The sequence below is a fragment of the Rissa tridactyla genome, chromosome 3 (genome assembly GCF_028500815.1).
Source record: "Rissa tridactyla isolate bRisTri1 chromosome 3, bRisTri1.patW.cur.20221130, whole genome shotgun sequence".
NCBI lineage: Eukaryota > Metazoa > Chordata > Aves > Charadriiformes > Laridae > Rissa > Rissa tridactyla.
Genome location: NC_071468.1, coordinates 18,524,090 through 18,540,101, shown reverse-complemented (window position 1 = coordinate 18,540,101; position 16,012 = coordinate 18,524,090).

The window sequence follows — 16,012 nt, the reverse complement described above, 5'->3', positions numbered from 1 at the left end:
TTCAGCTCCAGAGAATGAAACAGAGATTCCACTTCAGGTATACGGGGAGAAAACCCACATTTCAAGTGGCACGGGCTCACCTACCCTCACCTCCACTTGGCTTGTCTCCTCTGATCTCTGCCCACGATACTTTGATTCAGTCTCTTTTCTCAAGCCATTCTTCCTTTCAACTATCCTGGGTAACCCAGTCTCTTCCTCTACCCTTGTGCCCTTTTCCTAGCTCTCTCTCCTCGCCTTCACCTCAAAGCCAGACCCTTCCTTTGCTTCCCACCCCAAATCCTCTCCCCATCCTTTCCCAGCCTATCTGCCCCACCTCTTTCCCCACCTTTCTCTGGGGGTCTGCCAGGACTTTGTTACCCCTGCCACCAATGCCCATGCTCACGTTCAGTAACAAGATGTGATACCTGCCACCTTAGTCAACCACGGCAGCATCTACCTTATTTATAGATTTGTTTCTCAGTAGCCAGTACACAGCATACAGGAGGAAAGGGGACAGTAAATAAAGACCCAGTGAACCAGCTGGCCTACCCCAAGCAGTCCTGGGTCTCCTGTCTCTCAGAGGACCAAGTCCACACACCTACCCTCCCTGGGATTGTCTTCCTCATCCTGGGCCCCAGGCTCATTGCCTCCCCAGCAGCTCTGCTTAAGGGATCTGGGAATGGGGCAGGTTACTACGGACATGGGGCAGGTGACTACGGATGGTAGTGAAGCTGCTGAACTACCCTGCCTGCACTACAAAGAGCATCTCATTGCCAGGCCAGGCTTGGACAAGCCACCACCTGTGCCTGTCTTGTTCCAGAAACAGGCCTGAACTCTTTCCTGACAGAGGAATGCTGTGCTCTATGGAGACCAGTAAATACATCCAGAAGATGACAAGTAGCCTGAAGAAATGGAGACCAAATTCTTTAAACCACAAACAAACAGTCAGGGACAGCCCTACAGCAGAAAGCGCTAAGCAGTCTGATTTCAACTGCTGCTCATCCAAGTCATTAAAAGGGCAATTGCTTCCCTCAGAGGTACACAAGTCCCCGTCTTTTGAAAGCCTTCCCCCAAACTTGGCCTCTCCCAGGCTGGAGAAGTTGCTGGAGTCCATAGTTGGAAACTGAACCTTCCTTTTGAAGCAGCGGGCGCTGGACACTGAATGATGCATCAACTCCTGTGTGGTTCATTTGTAAGCTCACCAACCAGCTCCATCCTTCCCCCAGTTTCCTCTTCAAACAGTCAGATAACTCATTCGATCTCTCTGTGCTCTCCTGGCTCATCTGACACCCACCAGTGTCACGGCGAAAAGCAGGAACAGTCTGGGAGGCATCCCCAACATTTTCACCTGAGGCTGAGCCTAGGGAGTTTAGCTTGTACTGAGAAATACCGACTTTTAAAACTTCTCAGGTTGAAGACTAGTAAATATACAAGAGGCAAAATTGTCCATGCCAGGCAAAGGGATAAAATAAAAGAGCTAAGTTTTTTCTCCTTTCCATCAAATTGGCAGACAGCAAATGCTCACCAGGTTTGCTCTGCAAGTGAAGCCGTTCATAAAACAGATCCAAGCACTTCCTGAATCTCAGCAATAGTACGGATCATTTCTGAGTAACACATCCCATGGAGAGAGCTCTTTGCAGGGGCTGCACCAGCCAAAACAGGATTAGCAAGTGGTAGAAATAAAAAGAAATTTTCACACTTTCACTCTAGCAGTGAAAGCAATCACTGCTAGAGTAACTCACAATGTGCAAAGTGCTTTCACTCCGGAAGATACCAAGGCTCAGGAAAAAATACATGCGATGGGATCCCACGCCACCAAAATGCTACCACTTTTGAGGACAAGCATTGAAACTGTTAAATTGCATTTCACATTCTTGTTTCGAATCATTCAGGAGCACATGGAAAATGCTGACTGCAAGACTCCTTGTACTTGGGCTGTTGAGATTATGTAGAACAAAATAGACTTTATTGTCTCAAATATACTGCGAATATCTGTCACCTGTCCCTGTATGCTACGTTGTCATTGTCCTTTGGAGGAATTAAAATGGAGAGTCCGACCAAAATGGGGTTCCAACATATTTATTTCTGTAAATTCATGTAGTGACACAGCCCCTCTCTGAACAGCCCGAAAACCCAATGGCAGGAAGGAAAATATACAGAGAGAAAAGTTATTCTTTCAGCAGGTATACAGACCAGACATAGTCATTATACATCTGCCTGGGGAGACACCACACAAACACCTCTTCCGTGCCATATTTGCCCAGCATCTTAGCCCACAGTGTAGGCCATAGTAGCAATTATTGTGTTAAACAACCTTTGACAGATCAACTCTGGAAGAGTTTTCTAATTTTATTTTTTTTTTAGCTTTTTCTCATTTAGATTTTTAGTCTGTTCAGTGTTTGCTGGCAGGGAGCTCCACAGCTTCTTTGTGCAACGAGGGATCCACGCAAAAGGATCCTTCCTTCAGTCTGTTTTAATACAGCTTTTTAAAAAAATCTTTGAACATTTTTCAGTTATGAGAAGAAACATCTACTATTTCCCTGCTCTCACTCTTGTTCATGAACATGGAGGACTTCATCACAGCCTTTTCAGTTGTTTTTTTTCTTTTGAGTCATATTTAAACTCTTCTTAAAGCGCATTCACCTGTACCTTGGTTCCCCGATCTCCGCTTCCTCTCCCTTCATTGCTCCCGTGATACTCTGTGAGACAGAGTGCACAAAGCTTCGTGCCATGTGCAAGTCTGAGGCACCTGTGGGGTTTATACAGCAGGATAATAATGTTGTCTGCTTTTCTCTGGATATGTCTTCTAATAATTACTCACATCCCATTTGCCTTTTTGACCATGATGAGCTGTGAATTGATGTTTTCAGAGCGCTATACGCAATGTCTCACAAACGCTCAGATCCTCTTTGTAAATGGTACATGATAATTTAGAGACAAACAGCACATAAGCATATTGAAGGCTCCCCCCCCACGCACATATTATCATTTTGCAGTTAAATAAAATGGATTTTATTTGCAAGAGCATTCTGCAGCTCCTCGGTCAGTTTGGACCATCCAGAACAGGAATATATCGCGGCAAGCTTGGCCACCTTCTCCTAGATCACTTTCAAGACATGCAAAAGATTCCATAGGCAAGCTCTCCCTATGGAGAAAATAAGCATTTGTTCCTCATCTACCTTTTAAAACATTTATTAATATTCTTTCCTTCTAGTTTCATCACAACTCCATTTCTTATTGCCATGTCCCCACTCATTCTGTTCTTTATTATTATTTCTTATTAACGTGCCTGGTAGATCTAGTCCCCTGCAACACTCAGGGCCACCACCAAGTTTGCAGAACATTTCTGAGCTAAACTGAGGCCTCTGCAGTCTTTAGGGATTTATTCACCAGCCTAATGTAACTCCATCTAATTTTCCTCCTTCTTTACCAGATAGCAGGGATGCAAATTTAACAACCTGCCAATCATTACGATCTTTCAGAACATTGCTTGAGTTACTAGCGTCTTTATTCCAATTTCCTTCTTAGGTAGGACATGAAAAATTTCATTAGTTGCATCAATGAAAGCTTCTGTCTCCTAGCATCTGCCCTTCCCCGCCCCCACGGATAAGGGAAAATTTAAAAACCTCTCAAAAAGTCAAAGTTCTTAATTAAGAGGGGAAAAAAATCATACCATAAAAGTTAACATGGGAACAGCGAATGAAGCGGCTGCAGTGGAGAACATATGTTCGTTCTGTAGAGACACTCCAGCTGACGCCAACAGCACACCGGCTGCTCCCACCCTTGTCATAGCACCAATTGACTCATTTCCAGGCAGATAGGAAGCTTTAGCAGGATCACACTGCAGTTTAGCTCTGCAATGGAGTTGAAATTATTAAGAATCTGTCACTGCTTCCAGATACACTAGAAGCACAGACATAAAATTGCTTGGATGTTTTTAAACCGGAATCCTTGCACTTCTGGCAACTGTAAGAGCTTAGACCACTAAGAATAACTGTATGGGCTTGAAAAGACAAGTTTAATCCAGAAGACCTCACTACACTTTAGCTAAGGCTAAAAGCATAATTCCATTGCAAAAAGTGTAGGGTTTTATGCAGATTTTTTTATTGTCTTGCTAAATCCATGTCATATCAAATCTTCTCATCTGAACTGGCAAAGCTAATGGTGTAGAAGAAAACATGCTATGTGGTCATTCAGGCTTCCAGGGGGACTAACCCATGGTCATAAACATGCTGGGCACCACTGGAGTTTTTTTGGTACCTACTGTCTAACCCAATCTGCCTACGTGGCACTGAATCAGGAGGTCTTCCTAAGAGATGACTGGTCATCAGATACACGTTACAATGGGCTGCAACTGGGTCTGCTGCAGTACTTGCACTGCGCAGGTAGCCGTAAATGCTAGAAATGGATAGACTCGGGCATCACATGCAGTTTGTATATGTGGCCAAACTCCTCACTAAGGCACCCATTGGCCTAGAGACACCACACATACCTTCCCACCAGCATAACCAGGAGTCCACCTGCACCAGCCACCTGATGCTATACAACAGAGCAGCCAATGGCCTCCACCAAACAGACCATAAAGACTTAAACCAGGCTACTAAAATCTGCAAAAAGGTGGCCTTAAAATGACTGAAGTTATCTAAAAGCCAGATGTTCCAGCTTTTCTAGACAGGCCTCAGTATGTCACTGCACTTAATAAACCATAAAAACTAATTCTTTCCGTTTTCCTTCTTTGGCGCACATCCATGCATCCTCAGCTGCCTGTGCTATTTAATCTCCTCCAAGTCAGGAGATGACACCAAGGAGGCTGTAGCACAGCAGCACTGTTAACCAGGGATAATTGTGGGGAGTGGACAGGCAGGGATACAAACAGCAGACTGCCACTGCTTTGCCAGCAGAGAGCAGGGGTACCAGCAAAGATGCCATTTCTGCAAGCCAGGTTTTTCCAGGCTGAACCAGGCTTTCCCAGAGCATAGCACAAAAACAAGGTTAGAAGCAAAAAAAAAAAAAACAAAAAACCAAAAACACCAAAACCAAACTAAAACAGTTCTGAAGAAATGAATGCTCTCGGGAAGAATGGTGGGCCCTTTCTAAACCAAGAGCTAGCTTTTAGAAAGAGCTTTTGTTAATTAGCATCACCTTCATTACTGGAAACAACATACCCAGGGGAAGGGTGGGGAGGATGCTGGAATAAGGGCTCATCTGGATAAACCTGCAGGCTGCAGCCCTGACCTGTGTGCACAGGCAGACTTGCAGACAGTGAGATGTATGCCCATTTCCTCCTTTTGCGCTACATCAGCACCTACATTTGCAGCTCAAGGAGCCTGGCCATACCCCCCACCTTCTCTTGCCACGTGGCAGAGAAGCCATGTAGTGTGGCATCAAGCAAATACAGCTTTGGAAAGCACCATGTCTTTCCTTCACATCCCTCCCCCATCCATTACACCATGCGGATGACCAGGCAGGGAGTGACGGGTCTAGAGACAATGCTTCCTCCTTCCAGGAAACTCACTGTTCTAGAAGCCCCAGTTAAAAGGTTTTTCAGCCACTGTGAACAGGGCATGGATGCTCATGGTCTATAGCAAAACAGAAACAGAATGCTTATTAGTATTAGGGAGGTCCAGGCATTTTTCTGAGACTTTAATGTTCTCTTGGAGATGTCCCATCCCCCTGCCCCCATCCCCATCCTGGGGATGATGCCTGGGGAGTGGAGCAGCCCACAAATGAGACTGGGCATTGCCTGTGCAGGGATGGAGTCTTTGTCTGGGGCTATGCCACACCGCTTCCCATGCAGCTCCTTTAAGTTCATGCTTGCTACAGTATTTTTCATTTGCTTGTAAGCCTGCCTCAGCCAGCTCCTTCAGCTCTGAGTTGTATCCCTCTCTGTGGAGAAAAGGAGAACTTTCATGCCACTTTGCAAACATCATCCCACTGTCCTTGCCATAGGACATAGGGAGGAGAAAATAATGCTTCTTACTGCCCTCTGCACTGTCCCTCCCAAAATACAGCTGTCTAAAGGCCTCCTCAGGCAGAAGCTCAGCATGGAAAATTTTAGCCCCAGGGGTGAATGTGTCAGAAACTTATAGGGAAATGAAACAAAAGGGATTGAATAGAAACTGGTTTGTGACCTCAGTGGCAGCGGTTGCTACTAGAGCCCAGAGCAGGGCTTGCTTGTGACAGAGTGAAAGCAATCTTCCCTGCACCACTCACAAAGATTAATCAAAGACCTTGGAAATTTTGATTTATAGATCATATATTCCTAACAAGCATGTATTTATTATTATACATCAGAAAGCATCCATACAGATGACACATTGCAAAACTAGAGCTGTCAGATATTTATTTCTGCAGTCTCTAGAAGTAATGTTATTAAACTATCCAAAGGCAGCCTTCAAAAGCAAGAAAAATAAATTCCAAATTAGTTTAAATGAATGAATTCATAATAATCACTGGTAAAGTATCAAATGATCAATCTCTGTCTCCACTGCCTTCCAAGCCTGAATAGTAAAATAGCAGAAGATAAAACACAGTGCAAAGATTTGGGTGTCTGTCACAGGTGTGAATCTGGAGCCAGCCCGCTCCCATGAAAGAAACGCTCAGCTCCGTGCCTCAGCCCTGGGCCTGCTGGTGGGTAAGTGACAGTCATCAGTTCCTGAAAACTTTCTCTATCAAACCTTTGGAAATACAGAGAATCATGGAATAATTGATGTGGTCAGGCTTGGATGGAGTTGCTCAGGGCCATGTCCAGCTGAGGTCTGAGTGGTTCCTCATGGAGGATGGAGATCCTACAGCCTCTCTGGACTTCCACGCCCATGTTTGACAGCACCTATGGGGAAAAAAGATTTCCTAGCATATCTTCTTATTTTCCTCTGGCTGCTGACACCATCCCCTTTTTTATGCCTTGAGAAAACAGTCAGAATGTTTGGGGCAGGGCTGATATGGTGGAGGTCAGTGCTGTGCCTCACGTGGTGAGGGTCTTCTGGATATCATTACTGGTTAGCTGTAGTGGGAAGATGAGCGTGGTCTCTGATGCCTGAGATGCTCCTGAAACGTCCTGTCTTGAGCAACATCTTCCAGCCCACAAATCTGTGTTCCTGGTGGGTAGGGGGAGCCCCTTCTTCACCCAGGGCCAGGCAGGTCTTTCACTGCTGAGGGCCCAGACGCCGCCATTTAATCAACTCACAGAAAAAGAAGTGGCTGGGGCATGTTTCTGACAGAACAAAAGGAAGCAGCAGGCAAAATCAGCTCCCTTCTTCCCCTTTCTGCCCTCAAACTGAGAGTGAAGCAAACATTTTGGGCAGCTAGTCTTGAGGAAGAGGAAAAAAAATTAGGAAACGTAATCATTGATCGGACATGCTGTGTAGGACTGCTGCTCTGCCAGCCTGAGGCTTACTTTCAGACCCCTGAGAACACACAGGAAATTATTAACGATTACCTAGTAATTATATTAATTGCATATTAAGTCTGTCCTGTGTTGCATGAACTGCATTAACAATATTAACGGGCAATGTGTGAAGTATAAGCAGCAGTACCCAGCAGTAAGAAATTCTGTTTTCTCCTTGCTTTCCTCACTCTTTCCAGAGAGATGGTGAAATGGGAAGCCACTCAGGGAGGATGAAGCAACTCTCACTTCTCCTGAGCAGGGGAAGGAAAGCAGAGGCTTGGGATGCCCCAGGGCTGTGCACTTGCAGCTTTCCGGCCCCAGCATCGGCAGTGTGAGACATTTCATGCTTTTCAGTGGGAAGTGATACTTTTAGGCTTTGTATTTCACTTTTATAGGCCATGAAATAGAATCATAGAATCATGGAATCTGTTGAGTTGGACGGGACCTTTAAAGGTCATCCAGTTCAACCCCCCTGCAGTAAGCAGGGACATCTTTAACTAGGTCAGGTTGCTCAGAGCCTCATCAAGCCTGGCCTTGAATGTCTCCAGGGATGGGGCCTCCACCACCTTCTTCTTCAACCATACTTCTGAAGTGCTTCACCCTTGGCAGGTTTATGGGCAAATAGATGTCTTCCTTCAATATTTAGTCACATTCATGCACAAATTACCCGATGCCAGTCACGCTAACACTCACTTGCGTCACTCCTTGGATGTGAATATTTTTCTACTGCAGTTTGTACTCTTCCAACAGGGGGTTGCAAAGAACTGCCCTTCTTTGGGGCAGTTGTAGCTGCTGCCTCCAGCAAGGCTCACAGACAGTCAGGAGAGATGAGAGCCTGAAGCACAGAGCTGCCAGAGGGAAAACAGAAACAACCCCTTCCACTGGGAGACCTTTGCAGCCTCAAAAAGGAAAGCATTAAAGGGGATTTCAGTTTTATCTTCAAACACATGCGTGGTCTCATTGCACTCAGTCACACACTGCAAGACACCAGCATGACAAATTGGGACATTTTTTTGAACTGAGGGAAAAGGTAGATGAACAAAGCTGGGAGGATGTCTCCCACCACCCATGCCTGAATGGAGCGGGCCATGAGGCTGCTGGGATATGTGGTGGAGGGCCAGCAGAGCAGTCAGCAGGCCAGAGAGTTCAAGGGGATGAGGAGCAGGACCGTGTGGCATGCCCAACGTGGCTGCCTTTCTATAGTGAGACACTCGTGCTTACAAAGAGCTGAGAAACACTGGGCACCACGAACAGAGAGGGGCAGGCACCGTCTGAGAGACCGTCAAAGACAGAAGAAGGGCTCGGGTTGCCTTAGGAAAAGCCTTTCCTCCACTAAGGAGTTAATAGCATGTACCTCTGGTGGTAGTAAGAGATCAGATAGCAGGGTCAAAGGAGTATGTGCACATGGCATCTTGTCTCAAGGGCATTCGGGTGCCACCTGGAGACTTCTCTCCCTGCCCTGCAGGTGGGATACTGTCATAGAAAGCCCTGGTACATCTATGGACCATATGAGGTTGATAACACCAGGAAGAAACCCCAGGTCTCGTCAACAGGCAGCAGGGTATGGAATGAGGGCTGCTGCAGCAAGCAGTGGGCAACTGCCAGTTCTTCCAGCACAATCATGGGCTTGGTTTTCTGTTTCTGGGCCATCTTGCCTCTGAAAGCCAAAGCTGCTGGCTGCAAGTGCCTGGCCAGAGGACAGCATAAGAGGGAGACCACTGGCACACTGAGGAAAGTACCACCGGGCAAATGTGAGGTGTGAGGAACACCTTTGCTGGGACTCCCACAGAGGTTCCACCCTCTCCGACTGTGAGCGTGCCTGGCTTTGTCAAGCCAGCATGGAGCTAGTGGATAACGGTGGCCATGGATCAAAATACATTTTCCCAGTAAAAGCAATTTTGCTGAATTTAGACTCTCTAATTTTAGCAATAGTCATCAGTGTCTCTTCATCCTGATTACAACATTCGTCTCCAAAAGCACTGTTTCCACAGAAGTGCTGATTAATGTTATCACACCAACAAGCTGATGAACAGAAACAAAAACACTCTGAGGAAAAGTTGTCAAAATCTCATCACCCCAACGTGACTGCAGAAGCAAGGGAGCCCCTGAGCCACACTCCTCCTCCCACGGGATGGAAAACTCCTTCTTAATCCCATAAAGCTAAAAACCACCTCTGGGATTCCCAGGATGACGAATACCTTCAGGTGAAATCTGTGACCAACCTTTCTTTAGATAAAGCACCACTTTTATCTTGGCGGCTCCACTGGCCTAGGTGGATCTGGTCATGGTTTCATGGCAGGGAAAGAAACCAAAAGATGGGGTCTCCCGTCTATTTAGGACAAGGGAGTATCAGGCCATAAGCAAAGTGCAGAGCAGAGAAATTTCTGAAATTTGCAATATTCAACCATTCAGGGCTCCAAAATCCCCTCTGGCTGCACAATGCCTGGCAGATCTGTGCTAGTGACATTCAGTCGTGGCTGAACAAAACCTGCCCTTGGGTGCCTGCTGCCAGGCGGTTTGCCGTGACTGGAAGTGTGCAACTCCATTCTTTCTGCCTCTCTCTTCCCTCCATCCAGCATAAGACTGTGAACATTTTGAAACCTTCATTTGAAACTGTTGCGTTGCTACACTTCTGTCAAGTTTGCTTATATTTTCTGGGACAGACAAATTCTTTTGCAATAGCAGTTGTTGCGTGTGTCACCTGTTTCACTGGTGAAAAAAAGAATTACTTTTCCTAACTGCATTATAGTTGTACCTGGAAACCCAGCAGAGCAAGACCTTTCTGTTCTAAATCCCTCCGTACCTCCAGTAACAGATAGAATTTGCCCCCTAAATCCAAAGAGACACAACCGTGGAAACAAAGTCTTATCATTTCGGTTTTCCACAGGAATGAACCAGAACAGAGAAAAGCCAAAGGAGATACCCAGCTTCTTCTTGTAAACCAGGCTGCCAGTTCCTGATGCACCAGGGCCCAGGCATCTGTGGAGCAATGGGTTGGTTTTCATAGGAAACGACCAGCAGCCCCGGAGAGTGCTGCCCCTGTGTGCTGGCTGCGGAAAGCAACCGGATTGCAGGGTTGTGAAGGACCTGAGGCCATAAGAAAGGCATGGCTTGTAGGCTGAGGTGGTGAGTTGGCCTAAGCCAGCAACGCAGCAGGAAAAGCCACACAAAAGGGAACTTTCCATTTTCCACTTTCGCATCAAGTGCAGGTTGAGAATGTTTTGGGTTTTTTTATTATATGGACTCATACAATTTGAGAGAACAAGGTGGTCTTTGGGCAGCAGGCAGGAGTATCAGACAGGAAGGAGGTGAAGAAGACGTTTAGACCCCAGTGGTGGTTAGAGAAGAAAATAAAGTGTGGTGATTCCCTCTGGACCACCGAGGGCCAGCTGGAGAAAAGTCCTATGCACTGTAAACCCAGCACCTCCTGTTTTCCAGCATCCACTGCAGGTATGAATTCTCGCTCCCAGTCGCATCTTTTGATGGCATCAAAAGATGTCCCTTGACGATCAGGATGGGAAAATCAGAAACAAAGGGGATGTTTTATGCAGAATGTGCCCTCGCTGGTAACCAAGTGTGCTGTCCTTTACAGACTGTTTGTCTCTGTTTGCGCTATTGTACAGAGGTTTCTTGGCTTCCCTCGCATAGTTTCTGTGGTGCGTTGGGTGCGTTTGAAGCGTATTGTGTTACATAAAGCAGCTCATTTTAACGTCGCATGAATTGTGCCATCGCCTCCCTGCCCTCTGCTTCAGGCACACAGCAGCTATGTGATATGTATGAGAGATGTGACTGCCACAGTGAACTCTGTGCAGACTCATATGGCTTTTATCAAGCAAGTGACAGTGCTGTCACTGTGGGGCCTGATCCTGATCAGGTGTAAACTGCTGCAGCCACTCACACCAGGTTGTTTCCAGAAAAACAAATAAATCAAGAAAAAAAGGCAGCAGGGCTTTTTCTTCTTTCTTGGCAACCAGCAGTTCATTTTTTTCCAGCTGTGGTTTTCAAGTTTTAGATGACAACCCAAATATTTTCACTGAAAACAAAACTTTCAGGGAAACCCTCTGTCTCCTTTACTTTATTTCCAAAGGCAAAACTTTCCTTCAACAAAATTGCAACCAGTGTTAACACACCGCCTGGATCCTCTGCTTGGCTGGGAATCTGGCCTGTTGAGACCTGAGGTTTCTAGCAGAGAATTTCAAAATTGTCATCTCTCTTGATGTTTTAAATAAATGTAGGCAGCTGTCTGAGCCATCCGTCTGCCCTAGCCAAAATATTGTTCATTCCAAGTGGATTTGCTCCATTATAAATTGTCTACAAATAATTTAAAAAGCGACACTGTTTCTTAAATTATCTTATCAAGCTCTTTAAATATTGAAATGCATCAAATATTAATGCTTGGCAATTCAGGGTATCCTTAGTCCTGGTTACTGCAGTATTCTGATCAGCATTAGAGACACGTTCTGCCAGGCCCAGGATCTGAAGAGGTGGTACTAGCTAAGGGAAGGGTCCTGTCCACCGCCCCCACGGGCGCTCGGCTCCAGGGGTGTTCTTTGCAGGAGGGAAATGTGGAAGTCCAAAGAGTGAGGGTGGTTTCAGCAGGAGCGGAGCAAAGGAGTTAGCAGGCACAGTTAGCATGCAATGATGCGTGCACCATCTAAGCGTGCTGCTGGTTGCATGTGTGGTCTCTAAGTCCTGCCCTGCAGGTCCAGGGTGAGCTGATAGAGGCAGACTCCAACCACTGCCACAGAAGCCCAGTGCTCGTGGGCTTTTCAGTTCCAGTCTGGCCATAGAGCCCTCAAATGTCTCCAGTTCCACACAAATTGGAGCCCATCCGGCTGTTTCTGAATTTAGGAATATCACAGGGACGGGGATGCTGTGATCCTCATCTCCACAGCCTCAGAGGCGGCTCTGTCAGAAGGCAGGAAAGCGTGAGATGAAAAAAAAAGCCCTGCATGCGGTTTTTACACGTCAGGGATGGAGAAGCTATACCTGTAGAAACCTGAATCCAAATGAACACAGCTAGAATCAGACCAGCTCCTCCTTCTCTTCCAGCAGAAATCCCAGAACAAAACTCAGGTCTTTTCTTTTGGAAGGCAGGGAGAAGGTCCCATTTAGCTGACTGAAGTACCTCATTTGGAAAGGCTGATACGCTGTTTTGCATTCACACTCCCAGGCTGGTGTCCAGTGAAAGGGAGCTGGGGAGATGAAGCAGGTTCCCTCACTTCTGTATTTACGGGTCCCATCAAGGAACCAGGAATTTTCAGGACTTGTCCACCACTATGTTGTCTGCATGGCAGATTGCCTCCAACTCCAAGTCCTAGCGCTGCCACAAGGCTTGCAGCCAGGCAGATAAATTGGCAGGGAATCAGCAAGAGGGTTTTTGATGGATTCCCTCTTTCCTTACTCCCACCCCACCTCAGCCCACCGTGTGGTATTGGAGATTCAGCAAAATCAACACGTTCCTCTGGACCATTCCAACTTCGACTGATCAGGAGAGTTTCTGACAGAAAAATGTTCCACTGGAAAATTTCTGACCCGCACTAATTAGCATTTTTTCTATTAGCTTTGTCCTGAAGGCACAGTAATTTATGCCTCAGTGAAATAAACAATCACTTAATGATCACTAAGAATTGGACACTCCCCAGGTTTGAGGCATATTTGCTTACCCTAAACAGAAAAAAATCTTATTCACTTGCAAAGCTTTACATACTTAACACAAGGAAAGAATGGCTGCCTGACTTTCTTGTGCTTTACCTGGGCACAGGCCCAACTGCATTTTAATCACTTTGCTTTGAAAAAAAAAAGGGGGGGGTGTGTGGAAATGGTGGATTTTCACTTGCAGTGCAGTAACGTTCAAGCAACATTGGAGACAAGCCGTGTGTGTGGAATGAAAGATGGACCGTGCTCCAAGAATTTGTAAGATAGTCACAAAAAAGAACAGAAAAAAAGACAGAAAATGTCCCAGGTGGAGTTCAGATTGCCTTACTATTCCTCTGCCATATGATTATATCCTAAATTGAGTATCTCACGAAATCACAGGATAATTTAGGTTGTGAGGGACCTCTGGAGGTCCTGCCCTTGCTCAAAGCTGGGCTGACTTCCACAGTAGCTCAGGTTGCTGAGCTGCGCCCAGCTTCCACCGCACGTAATGCCACATCAATGCACCTGAGCAGCGCATCTGAACGTGTGGAAGACATCAGCTGCGGTCCGTCCCTCCACCCTCTCTGCCCAGCAAGCCTTTATTTTGGAGCCCTGTGCAAGCCAAATGCAGAATAAGAACAAGTCCCTGGCGGTCTGTGGGAAACGGCTGCGAATGCTGGGCATATGGTGCAGCTTTCGCTGCAGTGAGAATACGGCTACAGGGTCTCCCAGGAAAGCAGGCAGCTATATTTAAATCACTCTTGTGAAACTCGCGTTGATATTCTTAAAAGACACTTCAACACCTCTTTGGCGGTTTGAAGCTGCAGCACGCAGCACCGGTGGCTCTGAAGACCAAGGCCCTGTTTCGTCTCAAGGCCACAGCATCGGGAAGATGGATGGCACAAAAAAAGCACAACCTCCCAGAAAAAAACGCAGTGCCTGGTCGCTGAGTGAAAAGCTGGGGAGTATTTTCCCCAGGAGAGTATGCATCTGTGGGAGGGGACCGGGCTGGATGGGGGGGATCCCCACAGAGGGACCGGTCCTCGTCGGACAAAGCCAGACCAACCTGGTCTGGTGCAGGCACCAGTCCCGATCTGATCAGCTCACTGCAAATCTGTCTGGTGCCAGCCCAAGCAGGGCTGCAGATGTCTCACCGCCAAAGATGGGCTTTCTCCCTCTGTTCTGCGTGTTTTGAGGAGGAGGAGGCGAGTCAGCAGGCGCAAAGAGCAATGGTGGTTTATTTCCATCTCCCCGTGGCCCACTGTGGCAACACCGCTGCCTATTTTTTTGCCTTTTGCTTTAGGAAAATGTCTTTCACCTTATCACCCACATGCCCTGATACAAACTTCACCTCTCCCAGGAGGGCCGAATGGAAAAGCTCTCAGTGGAAAATATGAGAAGCTCTTTGGCCACTCCGTGTAGGGAGCGGAGTTCAAAGAGGGTGGTGTCACTCCTTCAGAGGGTGACAGGCGGCGGCTGTGCAGAAGGGCAGATCAAAGGCAGAAAACAGCCCACCCCCTTGGCCTTGTGGCTACCAAAACTCTGAATGCAGCATTATCGTGTTATTCTCAAAGCCACATACGTTTCTCGTCAGTTACGCACACCTGTGGTTTTCAACATTTCCTGCATGGAAAGGACATATGCAATGAACTGAAGCAACGGCCTTGCTTTCCGTAGACCATTTTGGTTTGGCCCTAAGGCTTCTTAGGAGCAATACATGGAAGTCAAAAGGCCTGTGTGAAACACAAATGTGTTAGTGCCAAATCTTGTTTGTTTTTTATGCTGCTTTGTGGCAGCTTCACGTCCATATCCGGACAACCTAGTAAAGCATAGAAATAAAATCACATGAATAACCCCAGAAAAGGCAAAAGTATTATTCAATATTTAAAATTAAGCAGGAGTTTAAATGCTTTGCTGAATCATGTTCTTATCTGTACCAGAGCATAGACCTCCTGAGTCACCAAGCCCGTCTGACAGGCACCAGTGGCATATATTCCCCTTCAATCACCCTCCCAGGATGAGCATGGCTCCTGCTCTTGAAAGGCTGAAGAAACCCTGGGACAGATTTGCAGAAGGGATTTTTCTCCTCCCATTACTTCCCACCACCCCAAACGACAGGCATCAATCACTGAGCTGGCGTGGTAAAAACTGAAGGGTTCCCTTCATACTTACTCATCTTATTTTGGCAAGGGATTCCTTCTGCTGCCTATTTCACGCTTCTGTGGGCCTTCTGCTTGCTCTGGGATGCAGGGCTGTGCTCCCAGGGCAGCTGTCTTTGTTCTGGATGCCGGGTAGGTGCTGGAGACATCCCAGGATCCCCATCTGTACACACACACACACACACGCACACGCACATCCCCCCCATTTTCTGAGACACCAAACAGCAGGAATCAAATACGCCACTTGAAGCGGTATCTCCAATTGGGCAATTTGTAACATAATAATAGAATAATGTAGTTTATCATTAATTGTAGAGGTGGAGCTGGTGAGCCCTTAAAAAAACCCTTCTATTCTGCCAAGTGTTCAACAGATGTTTAGGAAAAATCTCAAACAGTCAAGGTCATTGGTGTGTGGGAATATACAAGGAATTTCCTTCTCCTGCAATGAATCAAAACCACCAAGTTTGAGGACGACAGTTTCAATGCAAGTGGCCTGAGTATGAACACCTACTTTCAGCCTTAGATACCTAAGTGCCTGAATATGTCTTTCACCGGTTTTCTTTTCATCCAGGGAGCCCCTCCCGTTGCCACTATAACATAAAATAATAATGTCATGTTCTTAGTCTTGCTCTTTCACTGGAGCCCTTAACATTCCCATTTGCCCAGCAGAGATAATAAAGGGCAGAGTTAAGGTTAATTATACGACTACTTTTCTGACCTATGACACAGGGCTCCCCGTGCATGTTTTTGTCCTTTATCAGCCCTTTCTGAAACTGAAACCGAGGAAGTATGGAAGGTGGAAGGAGAACGAGGAGTGATTTATTCATAAATACATCTGCAAGGAGCT